Source organism: Podarcis cretensis, assembly GCF_951804945.1.
Source record: "Podarcis cretensis genome assembly, chromosome: 8".
In the NCBI taxonomy this organism is placed as follows: Eukaryota; Metazoa; Chordata; class Lepidosauria; order Squamata; family Lacertidae; genus Podarcis; species Podarcis cretensis.
The window spans coordinates 36,193,856-36,208,088 of NC_137177.1; positions in this window are offsets into that span (position 1 = coordinate 36,193,856).

Here is a 14,233-nt window from a genome sequence, read left to right on the forward strand (position 1 = left end):
GCGCTTAAGTGCACCTTTAACAAGAAACCAGAGGCATTTCTCTTGGGTATGGTCGGCCAGTTGGTGCCGAAGAAGGATAAGAATTTCTTTTTGTACGCTACCACGGCAGCAAGGATTCTTCTAGCAAAGTATTGGAAGACACAAGAGCTACCCACGCTGGAGGAATGGCAGGCGAAAGTGATTGACTTTATGGGACTGGCAGAAATGACCGGCAGAATCCGCGACCAAGAGAAAGAGACTGTGGAAGAAGATTGGAAGAAATTTAAGATGTATCTTAAGAATTATTATAAAATTGAGGAGTGTTAAAATGCTGAGGGAAAAGAAGACGTAGAATTGCAGCGATAATTGGGTTTAAAATTTAGGGTGGAATAGAGAAAGAGGACGAATTTATATTTAATTGGGCAAGATAGGTTGCTGAACAATGGTACTAAACTAAGGATGCAAAAAGGGAAAGGTATGGGGAAGTCCGGGAAAAGAGGGTTATGAAAATAAGGTTATGAAAATATGAGTTTTTTGTTTGTCTGTTTTTTGTTGTTTTTTGTTTCTGTTAAAAAATTGGAAATTAATAAAAATCTTTATTAAAAAAAAAAAAGCTCTGTCATGCAAGCTCCACCTGCTGAAATCCTGCTTCTGCTCAACTCTTACAGAGCCCATCCTCTTTTGCGTTTGACTACCCTAAGATAGCATAAAGATCTGAGCATCTGTGAGGGAGGGTGGATCACCTGATATAACCCAAACCAGACGGGCTCATCTGCTTTCTGACCCTCCCCTCCACCCCTCCCCAATCATTTTTTGATAAAACAACCACCTCTCTTCCCATTCATGCTGGCCCATTAGCATACCGTCACGCTTCTCTTGGTCCAAGGAAGTGGAGGCTATAATTGGACCCTTTTAACAAGGTACACAAGGCATTTTCAATGCAACTGCTTTCCTCAAATCATGTTAACCTTTTCAGCGTTGTGCAAAGGAAATTAATTACTCGTATCAGAATACGTGACCTTTTCACGGCAAATGGGATTAGTGGCTGCTGTTCCCCCCCTCTCTCTCCTCCCCTCCCCTCCCCTCCCCTTCCCTTCCCTTCCCCTGCCCTTTTTTTGAGAGGTTTCAAGCTTTCATTGTGTCCAAAGCCAAGTTTGGTGTTTGCACACAGGTTTAACTAACTGCAATTATTTTTTTAATCATCTCCATGAAGGAAACAGCCCTCATATGTTTCTTTCTCCATCTTTTATGTTTCTGTTTCGGTGCTTCCATGACAGAGGCAGAAGGGCAAATTGTTTGTTTGTTTGCTTGTTTGTTTATTTCAAGTATTTGAAAACCTGCCCTTCACCAGATGATCCCAGGGCAGGAAATGCTTAGATGTTAAAAACTCAATTAAACAATATTTCAAAACTAAAGCAGATGATACAGCAACCACACTTAAAACATCCTGGACAGTGACTTAGAATCATAGAACTGTAAAGTTGGAAGGAACCCAAAGGGGTGTATAGTCTAAGGTTACCAGACATCCCCGTTTCCTGGGGACAGTCCCCGGATTTACAAATCAATCCCCATACAAAATCCATTGAAGTTGAAAAATGTCCCCAGATTCATTGAAAAGATCTGGGAACCTTAGTCTAGTCTATCCCTGCAATGCAGGAAAAGTGACTTGAAAGTGATGTGCTAGTAATACTCACTTTTGTTGCCCCAGCCACTTTTTTACTCCAACCTTACCTGTTGTGTTGTGGTTGTTGTTGCATTCACATACTTTTTCTTCCAATGAGCTCTAGGTGGTTCTCCATCCCATTTCATCCTCATAGTAACCTTGTGAGGGAGGTTAGGCAGAGAGACAGTGACTAGCCCAACACTTTCAGGCTGAGTGGGGATTCGAACCCTGTCCTCCCAGGTATTAGGTCAACATTCTAACCCTTACACCACACTGGCTCTTTTTTATCCTCTGTGTGTACATACAGCATGAATGCACATTCGGTGTAACCTAAGAACAGACCTTGATTGCCTGGTCTCAAATTGAGCTAATACCCTACTGGAAGGAGTAACCCCATGGATTCTGTTCTTCCTCCCTGCAGGTCTTTGCCTCTCTTTTGGAAGCACGAAGTCCTTCCATTCCATTCATCTGTAGAGCTGCTGAGCTACAGAAAAGGGTGATGATGAATATGCTTTTGGGATGTGGACTGTCCCATCAATCACCTGGGCAAGCTCATTAACAAGAAAGATGCAGAAAACCTCAAAGTCCTTCAGAGAAGATGGCTTAATGTGTTTTCTCTGGTTGAGAAAACTTGCTTAACAGAACACCCAAGAGAACAAATTTTGATTACTAATTTTCTGTGTCCCGGGCACACAGCTCACAGCAACCATCTTTTTTTTTTTATTTGAGGGCAGAGAGAGAAAGATGAAACTCCTATTGCTTTGGCAAACTTAGTGACTGGTGGCAGAATTAAATTTATAGTGAATCTGGAACTAAATCAGCGGTCTGAGACTGTAGATTACCTTGGACATACATCAGCATCATTGTAATGGGGAGGGAACTATGGAGGTGCAAGATGGGGCAGAATTAATGCACCAGAGTTTTCCAATAGCCCAATGAAACCATACCTCGAATAGCTGGATATATGTACATGAATATGGTACCTATGAAATGGCTAATCATGACTCGTTGCAAAGATAAAATTAGTTTAACGACCTGGCTTTGTCTGTTTCCAAGAGGATGAAAGATGTAATCAGGGCAGAACAAGTATAAATACAATACCAAAGAGTAATTTCAGACATTCTACTGATGTCCTATTTATCAGGGCTGTATATTATTCTTTGGATGTATCCCCAATCCAAAAATATTACCGGTAAGTTCCATTTCTTTGCCTATTAACATCACTAAACCCTTTTAGATACCTCCTAAAAACATCTATATAATTTCATGATTCTGTTGATTTTATCTGCATATTATTGGTAAATGATTTTCTATTGTTTTGATATTTACTTAATTTTTTTAAATAAGGTGGTTCCTAATTTTTCCTAAACAAACAAACAGACCAAAAGCCACAATGCTGCTTTTGATGCTCTTTTGTTTTTACTTTGAAGATGGTGATTTCCTGCCGAGTCAGGTTCTTGCTGAGCTAAGTTAGGTACTGAGATACCCCAGGCATATCCTGGAAGGCTCTTTCTGTGTTGCAGGAAAGTCCAAACTGGTTTTGACATATCTATGGATTTTGGGACATGCAGGTCACCAAAGTGCATTCTTGAAGTGTGCGTAATATGGTGATTTTTCCCAAATCTACACATCACAGCATCATACATTACAACACACTTTCTCCTGATTGATTGATTCCATGTGAGCTTTGCTTATTTTAGTCAAGTGACATGGAGGCAGAAGCAGCAACTTTAAAGCCTACTGGTTTTTTTTGTTTAACTAAAGGATTAAAGTGAAATCGTTCTGCACTCAAGTTCATTGTAAGTGGGAAGTTTTCATTTTCTTTGGAAAGTGAAGGCTTGCAGCAATAAACACTATTAAAACTGCAGAGTTTGGATAATCGGTCCTGAAGACCACACAAGTGCAGAAAATATAAATTGTTTTGAATAATAATAAAAAAAGCTTTTGGTGGAATGTAGCCAGGGCTTGTTTTATATTTACAGAGTCAACCTATGAGGGTTGAATTTTTGGACTCACTATTGCATATTTAAATGCAGATTTTCTTGATAACTAATTAACACTTTACAATTCACAATTTAATGTGGAAATATGACAGAGATGACCTATGGGTGAAAGTGAGATGTGAAAGTGATAAGCACTGGAAAGAGGGTGATGATTGGGCCATCCAGGCTTCCTGGCTAGACAAGAAACAACTCCTATTCTTCCCTGTGGGCTGCCTGGGGATAAGATTCCTGAGCACTACTCTGGGACATACTTTCCTTCACTGCTGTTTTGAGTACCAAGAGAGGAGGGTGCCATCACGCCCTACTTCCTGTTCTCTCTGCTGTGTTCAGTCCTCCCCCCTCCAAATGATTGTTTTTATTATGGCTTACCACCCACCTTATATCTGAGGGCACCCACAGTCTTCCTCCCAACCCATCCAAATAAATCTACTACTTTTTACTGTAGATCGTATTTTTCAACTTTTCTTTAATTTCCTTCAATTGCTCCTCGAGTTGCTGAACTCATCACAATCAAAATGCTAGAGTCAGCTCTATGTCGGGACTACATTTCAAATGGTGCAATATCACTGTGCCTTTCACTTTTTAAAAGAGAGAGAAAGTGGGAACCCTTAAAATGGTTAATTGTCGTTCCTCCTCATCTGCGCCATTTATTTATTTTTGCCCTTGCTTCAGTGATGCAGATATCAAAAGCCTAATGTTAAAAATCCAATTTAAAAATCATGGAAACAAACAACAGGTACCCAGGTGCTGATTAACTGTGCTTTTTGTTAAGAGAGGAAAACAGCATTAAAAAGAACAGTCTTTGAGAGAGGTCACAGTGATTTATTGCAAAGCGGTCTCATTCATTCAGAATAAAAGAATGTTTCATTCACAATAAAAGAATGCAGAATGGAGGCAGTTAAGAGCTCTAAGCAAAAACAGGCTTGGCTTTATCCAGGGAGGTGCCCCACACTCATCCTCGGGTGTGAGTGTGCAGGTAGTTTTTCTTGGTGAGCCCGCTCTACAATGCAAATGCTATGAAGAATGAAAAAACCCACATTGTAATAAACAGGGTCTCAGAACTGTTGGTGGGGCTATAAAAAAAAGAGGCACTTTTCCCATCTGTGGTGGGACTGCCCAAAGATATTCATGATCTGGACAATGGTTTGTCAATTAATGACAGAAACCCTAAAACATTCCATCCCAGCTTCAACACAGATTTGTTTACTAAATATATGGGATGATCAGCTGAAAGTTTTCAGCTCTCAGGAGCTCTTGAGATAGATGTCAGTGGCTGCCAGAACCTCAGTTGCCTCTGAATGGAAAACACTATGCTGTTGGGTGGGATTTTATCTTGTAAACAACAAATACAGGCACTCAGGACTGCCTCTCTGCAGTACAATGTGAAATTTGGCTTTTCTAATCACAGAATCATAGCATCGTAGAGTTGGAAGGGGTGGTCTTAAGTACTCTACCAGTTGAATGGTCACCCGTGCCCCCCTCAAAGTCCCATTTCTCCCCTCTACCACAATTTCTGACTATGGACAAGTCTAATATATGCTGCAGAATCCCAGGGATGAAGCAAATCTCAGTGGCAGAACATTTACTCTGCATGCTGAAGATCAAGCCCTGGCATCATAACTCAGAAAGGGTTTAGATCCACCACCAGCCACAGCAGACACTCCTACAGTAGATGGAGCTCAAACCACTTCATACATTCAACCAAAATCTTTCCTCTCACTTTCATCATGGAAAAAAGCTGGTTGCAGGGAATGTCCATTTTTATAAATTCCTTCTCCATGCATGTTTACCACAGTCGTACCTTGGTTCTCGAATGCCTTGTGACTTGAACATTTTCGCTTCCGAACGCTGCAAATCCGGAAGTGAGTGTTCTGGTTTGCAAACTTTTTTTGGAAGCCGAACATCCAATGCGGCTTCTGAGGCTTCTGACTGAGTGCAGGAAGCTCCTGCAGCCAATCGGAAGCCGTGCCTTGGTTTTTGAATGTTTTTGTAAGTCTAATGGACGTTCGGAATGGATTCTGTTTGAGAACCAAGGTACGACTGTATTTGAAATGATGTTTCCATTCCTGAGAGCAAAATCATGAAGGATCCACTCCAAAGTTAATCCATGAAATATCTCCAGTTCCAAATTGTTCTGTCCAGCTGCCAGGGTTTGTTTGGTAACAGTGGTGCCCGGCTAAACAACATGACACATTGAACAGGTGGAACAATGGAGTCTGGCCCATTACCAGCTGTGAATGTTAAATGAGCTATTTCTTGCAACGAGTAACAGACATGAAACACTGTCATTCTGTGGACAGTTTGAAATGATTGCAAAGAAGAGAAGGCAGAAAAAAGAGAACAGCCAGCAAGAGAGAATGAAACATAAGAAGAAGAATGAGGCAGGTAAAGAGTAGAAAATGTCTGGCCTATTGATTTAAAAATAGCATTTTTGTCAACCTGAAATTGTTTTAAGAATTGATCATGTTCCTTCAGTTTGCCAGCATTCTTACTCAAATGATGAAGTCCCTCTATCTTTTTCCTAAAAGCAAAATAGCTCTCCCATTTATGTGCAGATACTGTTGTCAAAATATGAGATACAAATATGTTCCTTTTAAAACTGAGAAATAATGGGGAAATTTCAGCAGAATATTTTATTAGTGGCAAAGTATCCTTCCCCTGGTGATTTTTGGTGCAGGGCGCTGTGAAGGAAGGTAAAAGTTTCTACCTGTTCCGAGTGAGGGAAATGACTCCCAAAGCAATGCTCTCACTCTGTGTTGTCTGTCCGATATTGCCAAGCCAAATCTGTGTAGTGTCATGATGACAATGCACCATCTGATCTCTAATTGGCTGGGGTTATTATCCTGGCAGAAGAAGATCCAGTAGCACCACAGCAAAGTCCAGCTGGGGAATGAGCAGCCAGAAAGTGGGGTAAGAATAGAGCAGGGGAGCTGGGCGGGGGGGATATCCCCACCAATACCATGAAAGCACTATAAGCCTGTTGCCAAAATATAAATGGATCACTATGTTTGGTGCAGTGTGGATCTGTTTCTTTCAACAGATGGGCCTCCCCAATGCATTAAAAAAATATTGGGGGGACGACCATGGGGTCACAAGCACTAACCCTCCCCTACATCTGTGTGTGCAGCATATGACACCCTTTGGATAAGCAGATACAGGAGAATTGTTATATAAGTCCCTTATCATTACAAAATAAAAAAATTCCTTCCAGTAGCACCTTAAAGACCAACTAAGTTAGTTCTAGGTATGAGCTTTCGTGTGCATGCACACTTCTTACGAAAGCTCATACCTAGAACTAACTTAGTTGGTCTTTAAGGTGCTACTGGAAGGAATTTTTTTATTTTGTTTTGACTATGGCAGACCAACACGGCTACCTATCTGTAACTCCCTTATCATTAGTACTCTGGTCGGCATCATTGGCTGTTTCCTTTCTGCTCACAGTTCTTTGGATATAACTCCATAGTTTGAATCCAAAGTATTATATTGTTATAGGTGTGAAGGTAGAATGCATAAGAGGGGACCTGGTTAGCCAGTCAAACCAGCTCCTTTCTGCCCCTAGCTGGCCAACCAAGCACTGCCATATACAAGTCCCAAGAGGTTGCCATAGAGTCTTTTCCTAATTTCCCTGGCTGGATGCCACATCCACAGAGAGCAACAGGCAAAGGGAGTCTGTATATGAAAGAATTGTGTGGGTGAGAGAAAGATTTTAGCTGTTGCTGGAAGCTAGAGACACAGAGTCATGTCTGCCAGGGCCGTCTTTACCCGGGGGTGCAAGAGGTGTTGAGGCATCTAATCATAGCCTGCATTTTACTTAGGCTTATATTTTGATCAGGGCCTGTATTTTAAAAAGAGCTTAAAGATTTTCAAATGTTTCATGCCAGGCAGAAGACCAGCTGCCTAAGTACTTTGGCAAGATGTTTATCCTCCTGGACAAGGGGGCCCCCTGATTTATAGCAGAAAACAATTCTCAAAGTCGTAAAAAGGGAATTACAGGCTGAGAGCCAAGGTTACACTGACCCTACATATTACAGAATATAAAAAAGCTGAGAAAAAACATAATTAAGACTTGGTAAATAGTAAAATAAAACCATGTGCCTCCCATTAAACTTGAGCCATATTTTCCTAAGGTTAAAAGGTCAAGAGCAAATGGAAAAAGCAACAGGCTTGGCTGGAGAAGGGAGGTGTAAACAGAAGAAGAGGTTTCTTCCTATTTTATCTTGAGGCTGTAAAATGTTCCTTCCTTTTTTACTTTGAGAAGGTTTATTCTTCTAAAAAGCTATCTATGATAATGTATGAAATATATTAGCTTAAATGTAATTATGTAAAGGATTTAGAAACTAAGAAATGTTAAATCCTTATGCTAGATTCTTATTTCATATAGTTGGAAGAGACCACAGGGGCCATCAGCCCAGCCCCCCTGCCAAGCAGGAAACATCATTAGAGCACACATATGGTTGTCAGGCCTTTGTTTAAAGACCTCCAAAAGAAGGAGATCTTTCAATGTTGATGTGAACTCAAGATCCTTGACATCTGTTTAAGATAAAAATTTAAAACTATTAACCATCTGTTTTGGAGGGCAAGAGGTGAGCTGGTAATTAAGGTTCCTTGTTGAGACAAATGTAAGATATATGACTACTTATTTGTCATTTATAGATAGAAGAATATATAGCTTTTTGTTTCCCATAAAAGGCAAAAAGGAAATGGGTGTATCTTTTGTGATTGGTTCTAGCAAACAGCCAATAGGAATTTCAACCAGGCTGATTGGACAGAGGCAGCCACAGGAGGAGCAAGGGGGCTGGGTTAAGGAAATATAAGTGCTGGCCATAATGGCAGGAGGGTAGGCCAGAGCTTGGTAACCATATACCACTGTGCCTCTCATTTATTTGTCTGACAAATAAATTATTATTTTAATTTCTCTATTGCTGCGTTGAATATTTCATTCCAGCTAAGCGTTAACCACAAGCAGGGTGCTACAGTGTGGTGCACCCGGGCGCCGAATTCTGGGAGGTTCCCGCCACTAAAGCTGCCTAAGCTCTTAACCGCGACCCCTGGGTGATTGCAGTCAATGGGTCATTTCTGTTCTCGTTTGCAGAAGAGCTGCAGAATCAATGTATCTGGTGGCACCTGCTACTGGTGTCTTTCATTTTCACATGATCGCAAAAACGGAAAGACCGAGTTATCACTGCCACTTTTAATTTTTTTCATGTTAGCAGTTTCTGCTGCTCCTCTCCTGCTGCCCCTGTAAAAAAAGCTCAACAACCTTGACCTGGCCTCCCTAAAAAATGGGGGGGGGGCCGCTGGGTGGATCTTTGCACCCTGGTGCTGCATATGCTAAAGGTGGCCCTGATGAAAAAAAAAAAGGAAAAAGAAGGAAAAACATTGAACATTTACATTACAGTATACATTTCAGATACACAAATACACATTCCTTTTTTTTTCTTTTTTGCCCTTTATTAATTCTTTTTTCGTGTTTTATGTGTAAGTGTACTTTTCTTTTTTTAATTCACTTTTTTTCACGTTTATGTCGAAGTCTATGTTTATGTTATGTACGTGGCAAATGAAAATTAATAAAAACATTTATAAAAAATAAATAAATAAAGGTGGCCCTGATGTCTGCTCTTCATCGAGCCCAAAACTGTAACTTGGGAATCTTATTGGGAAACCTAATTGAGAAGCACGGGCAGCTGGAGTGTTAATGGGGTGAGCCTTTAAATCCTATGCTTAGGTTGCATGGATGTGTAAATAAAACCACATACCCTAAACTAAAGACATCTTCCACTGCCCTTCATTCCAAGGAAACTGAACCATGGAGGTGCACTGGAACCCCTAAAGTCTCTTGTCGTTTGGAGGTTGGAGTGTGTGTAGAAATACATTATATATCTAATTAGTCATAACAAATACATTTTACTGCATTGGCTTAAACACTGCTGTTGCTTCTAGCTGACACTGACTGCCAGTTGCTGTGGCTCCAATTAACAACTGGAGGGCAAAATGCCCAAAGGCTTCACTTCATTGGCAAGAGGAGTTGCAGAGCAACTGAGACACCCCTTTTCTAGAAGGGTGCCAAGTCACAGCGGGCAAACACTGCAGGGCTGGCCTGCAAGAAGCAGGCTGGTGTTGATAGTGTTGCTATGGTTACAGTGAGCTATAACAGTTCAACCCAAGAAATGGAGCTTAATATTACAGTTGTGAGTTTTTGGGTTGGTTGTGTGTGTGTAATGTTGCCTTGAGTTCCTTCCAATTCTTGGGATCCTGTGTCTGTTGGGGTAGAGTTTGTGAGAGCAAGCGTGCCAAACCAGTCCCTTTGTCTAGGGCTAGGCAATGGTTGTGACTGACTAGTTTAAGCATCCTGCTTTGCATAACCAAAGAAGTTGCTCTGTGCCATAGAATAAATAGGCGGGCCTCCTCCCCTCCCTTAGCTGCTAGGTAAGAGAACAATAGGCAGAGTGGTGTGTGAGAGCTCAGCTAGAAGCAGGCTGGGAGCTGGACACTCTGAGACATGCTTGTTCTGTGCTGAATCCAAAGCTGTGACTAATGGAGAAGCAAGATCGGTTAGGGTGTTAGGGCTGTGAGCTCTTCCATCATATGCTTGTGGGATGTGTTACATCAGTACAGTCAATTACAACATGCTTTACTTCCTAGAGTGGATGCAACTTCCTGTTCCTGCTGTAAGTGACAACAGATGAGTGTGACACTATAAAAGCAGAGTCACGCAGCCATTTTGGTTCTGTTCGATTCAACTCTCAGTTAAGTCTCATCCATTTTGTTGTCTGCTGGCTCTCAGCCAGCAGCTCTTGGGCCCATCCTCACAAAGGATGTAAGCCACGTTCTATCTTTGTAACCAGAAGCTTAAAGCCTGCCTTCTAGGATGCGTACTGTGAACAACTTGTGAGTAAACTTATTGTTATGCTTTTAAAGACAGACTCGTGAGTCTTTATTGTATTTTAAGAGGGAGAAAAGGGGACACCAGAGATAATCCATCTGGGCAAACCAGATTGGATTAGTCATTTTGTAGAGAGTCAAACGAATCTGTCAACTAGCTTCTGTGAATATAGAGGGGATTTGCTCTGCTACATCACTCACTTGTGTGAGTGAAGGAAGGATAATACTTAACAAATATTTCCTTGCCTATTATCCTAAACATCCCCACAATGCTCAGGTTGTAGAGATGTGTAATTAAAACCATATATCCTAAAGATACCACTGTCTCCATTGACCTTCGTTCCAGGGAAACAGATCCTGGATAAGTTTTTAATGTTTGATGTTTTATTGCTTGATGATGATGTTGGTGGGGTATAAATAAATAAATAATAATTAGTTCCTGGAACCCCTGGAGTCTCTCATCGCTCAAAGATTGGGGTGGCATCATGTAACTTCACTTTTGCTTCTGTTTGATGAAGTTTATGCCATAATAAAATCTGTTAGTTTTTCAGGCACCCTGCAAAATGCTTCATTGATTTCACTGCAGCAGACTAGAACAGGGCTGTCCACCTGGGATTCTTTTTTGAAGTGTGATTATAGGCATATTAGGAATTACTTCTCCTTCTGTTTCCTCTGCTAAAACTTAAAAGCACATCCTTATTTGGATTCTCTCCCCCCCAGTAAAACGAGTGGCAATTTGCAGTAACCCTGCCCACCTCTTGCTTATTTCAATGGGGCTTGTGTAAGGGAATCTATCAGGATACTGTGTCCTTCAGTGGTCATCTATCGAATGCAGTAGCTGAAAATGTAGATTGCCGCCAGTGTTGTGCAACCTGAGGAAGGCGAAGATCCTAGCATCTCTTTCTGCCCACCCTGAATCCTGCCAAAGGCAGCAGGAAATAATGGAAATGCTTCAGTCAGAGCCACAGAGAAGATGTATACAAAGCCGATGTGATGCCTCAGACGGGCTGGTTTTGTTTGAAGAGTTTCATCTGTCTCAATTCAGTTCTTCCAGATGTCACCCCAATACTTTATTCACTGCTACAAATCACACAAACAAATGAAAAATTAAAACTATTGTTATCCAGATAATCCATCAGGGGGTTGCTTCCCCCTCCACATTCTTTGCATATTTATAATGCCTCTGTAGGCAGAATGTCCAATTAGAACAGATGGTTGATGTGTTGCATTGACTTACCTATCCAGAGAAACTGGGCAGGTAGCCACAGAGACTTGATAAATGTATTCCAGAGTTGTATTTTTAAATGTGGATTTTAACCCATATGATGCTATGGTTGCCGACCAACCAACCAGAAATATCCACATCTATCCATCTATATCCCAGCCTGCTTTGCAAGCCCTTGCCAGCAGCGTGAGTGGTGAGGCTGTTCAATTGCGAAATAAACAAATCTGTGCACCTCTGGTGAATAGACAGCTTTTGGGCTAGACTTCACCCACTCAAATCCACAAAACTCCTTCTGGGAACCACTCCTGGCTCCAGCCCTGGAAAAGAGGACTCCACCCCAACCCAGATGGTACAAGAGTGCTTTACTGAACTATTTCCCCCAAAGAGCTGCCAACCTTGCCCTAAGCCCAGCAGCTGCAGAAGGACAACATGTAAAAATGGTGATCCATCATCTGAAGGACTTGAATATGAAACAGAATCACAGAATTGTAGTGTTAGAAGGGACTGAAAGGGTCATCTAAGTGCAACTTCCTGCAATGCAGGAATCACACCTAAAGAGTCCTGGACAGGTGGCCACACAACCTCTGTTAGAAAACTTCCAGTGAAGGACAGTTCACCACTTTCCAATGCTGTGTGTTCCACTTCAAAAAGCTCTTACCATCTGTAAGTTCTTCCTGATGTTCAGTTGGAATCTCCTTTCTTGTAACTTGAATCCATTGGTTCAGGTTTCAGCCTCTGGAGCAGAAGAAAACAAGCCTGCTCCCTCTTCCATGTGACAACCCTTTAGACAGTTGAAGATGACTCTCATATAATCTCTCACTCTTCTCTTTTCCAGGCTGAACGTATCCAGCTCCATCAAGCATTCATCCTAAGGCTTTGCTTCCGGATCCTTGATCCTCTTGGTTGCCCACATCTTCACATGTTCCATGCCACCTATGGGCTCTGGAAGAGAATCCCAGGGCCCTAATCTCAGAGAAGGATAGTTGATATCAGATTTCCCCTCCCTGTCCCCACAGCAGCCCTGATTTTCCCAATGGCCGAGCTCTGATGGTGGAGCAGAAACACGTTTATCTCAGGGAAAGACCAGGGAAAGGTCTTGGGTGCAAAGTATCCATCAGGGTTAGTAACCACTGAGTTTCTGTATCTTCCATGAATTTGTCTACTCTTCTTTTTAGATTCATAAGATTGCTCTGTCTGTGTGTTGCCATCCATACTGCGTGTGGTTTTTTTTTTTTGCTGTTTGTGGTTTGTTTTCTTATTGATTTGTAAAACTTAATTTAAAAACAAAAAACCCAGCTTTGGGTGAGGGCAGTGGAACATGCTGCTCCCTAGTAACAGCCTTGTGTAAACCCTGGCTTTCCCCCTTGTTTTCTATGGGCAGGCATCACTTCTATTCTGGGGGAGAGAAAAAATGCAAGCTGGACAGATTTTGTGAGGTAAGCCTACAGCTGAAACACAGAATATCCACTGAGATTAAATGGGAAATGGAAATGCAGAGGGAACGGAGTTATTGCTTTACCATGTTATTATGAAATTGTTTTGTAGTGTTGACTTTGAAATACTTTCCTGTTTCCTTTGTTGTAAGCTACTTTGAGAATGATTTTTGTTTGTGTGGAAAAGTGGCATACAAATAATGGATGAATGCGGCTAGCTGAAACCCATGGGTATTTATAGTATTTCCTGCTATTTTCCCCTCCTATTGAGGAAAGGCAGGATCTCTCAGTAGTACAACATCTGCACTGCGTGCAGAAGGACCCAGGCTCAATCTCCAGGCAGGGCTCGGGGAGACCCCCTCTCTGAAATCCTAAACAGCTATTGCTAGTCAGAGTAGACAGCGCTGAACAATGGTCTGACTCAGTATAAGGCAGCTTCTTATGTTCCTATTGCTACAGTAAAAAACTCTGATTTAGGGCTGATAGCTATGCCCTTTAGCACTAAATAATATAGAGGTTTGAGGCTTCAGGATAAGTGTCCTCTGCAAGCTCCAAACAGTCTTACAGGACCCCTATTCCAAGCTGGCTGGAACATGGAATGAGCCCTCGTGTGATGTTTGCACCAATGATATAATAACATAAATGTTTCAAAGTTATTTCAAATATGCAACAGACAAGGCCTGCCATTTAAAAAAGGTCTTGAAGATCCCCAACTCAAAATAAACCCCTCACCTTGACTTGACATTAGACTTATTTCCAGAAATCTAATGTATTAATTGCTGAAAGTTACCTCCTGCTCTCTGTTTTGTCCCTCGTGATCTCTCAACCCTTCACAATTTTGTACCAGTTTCTGAAATTAAAATGGCACCAGAATTAAATCTATTTGCCTGAAGATAATGAAGCCCTGGTATATGTGTGACTGTATGTGTCCGTTTACGTATGATTTATGGGTTTTTCCTCAAACAAAAACGTCTTTCAAACAATTGAATTTCTCTTTTGTCTTCTGTATTTAATTTTCCTGTTAAACTTAAAAATTTAAATAATAAAA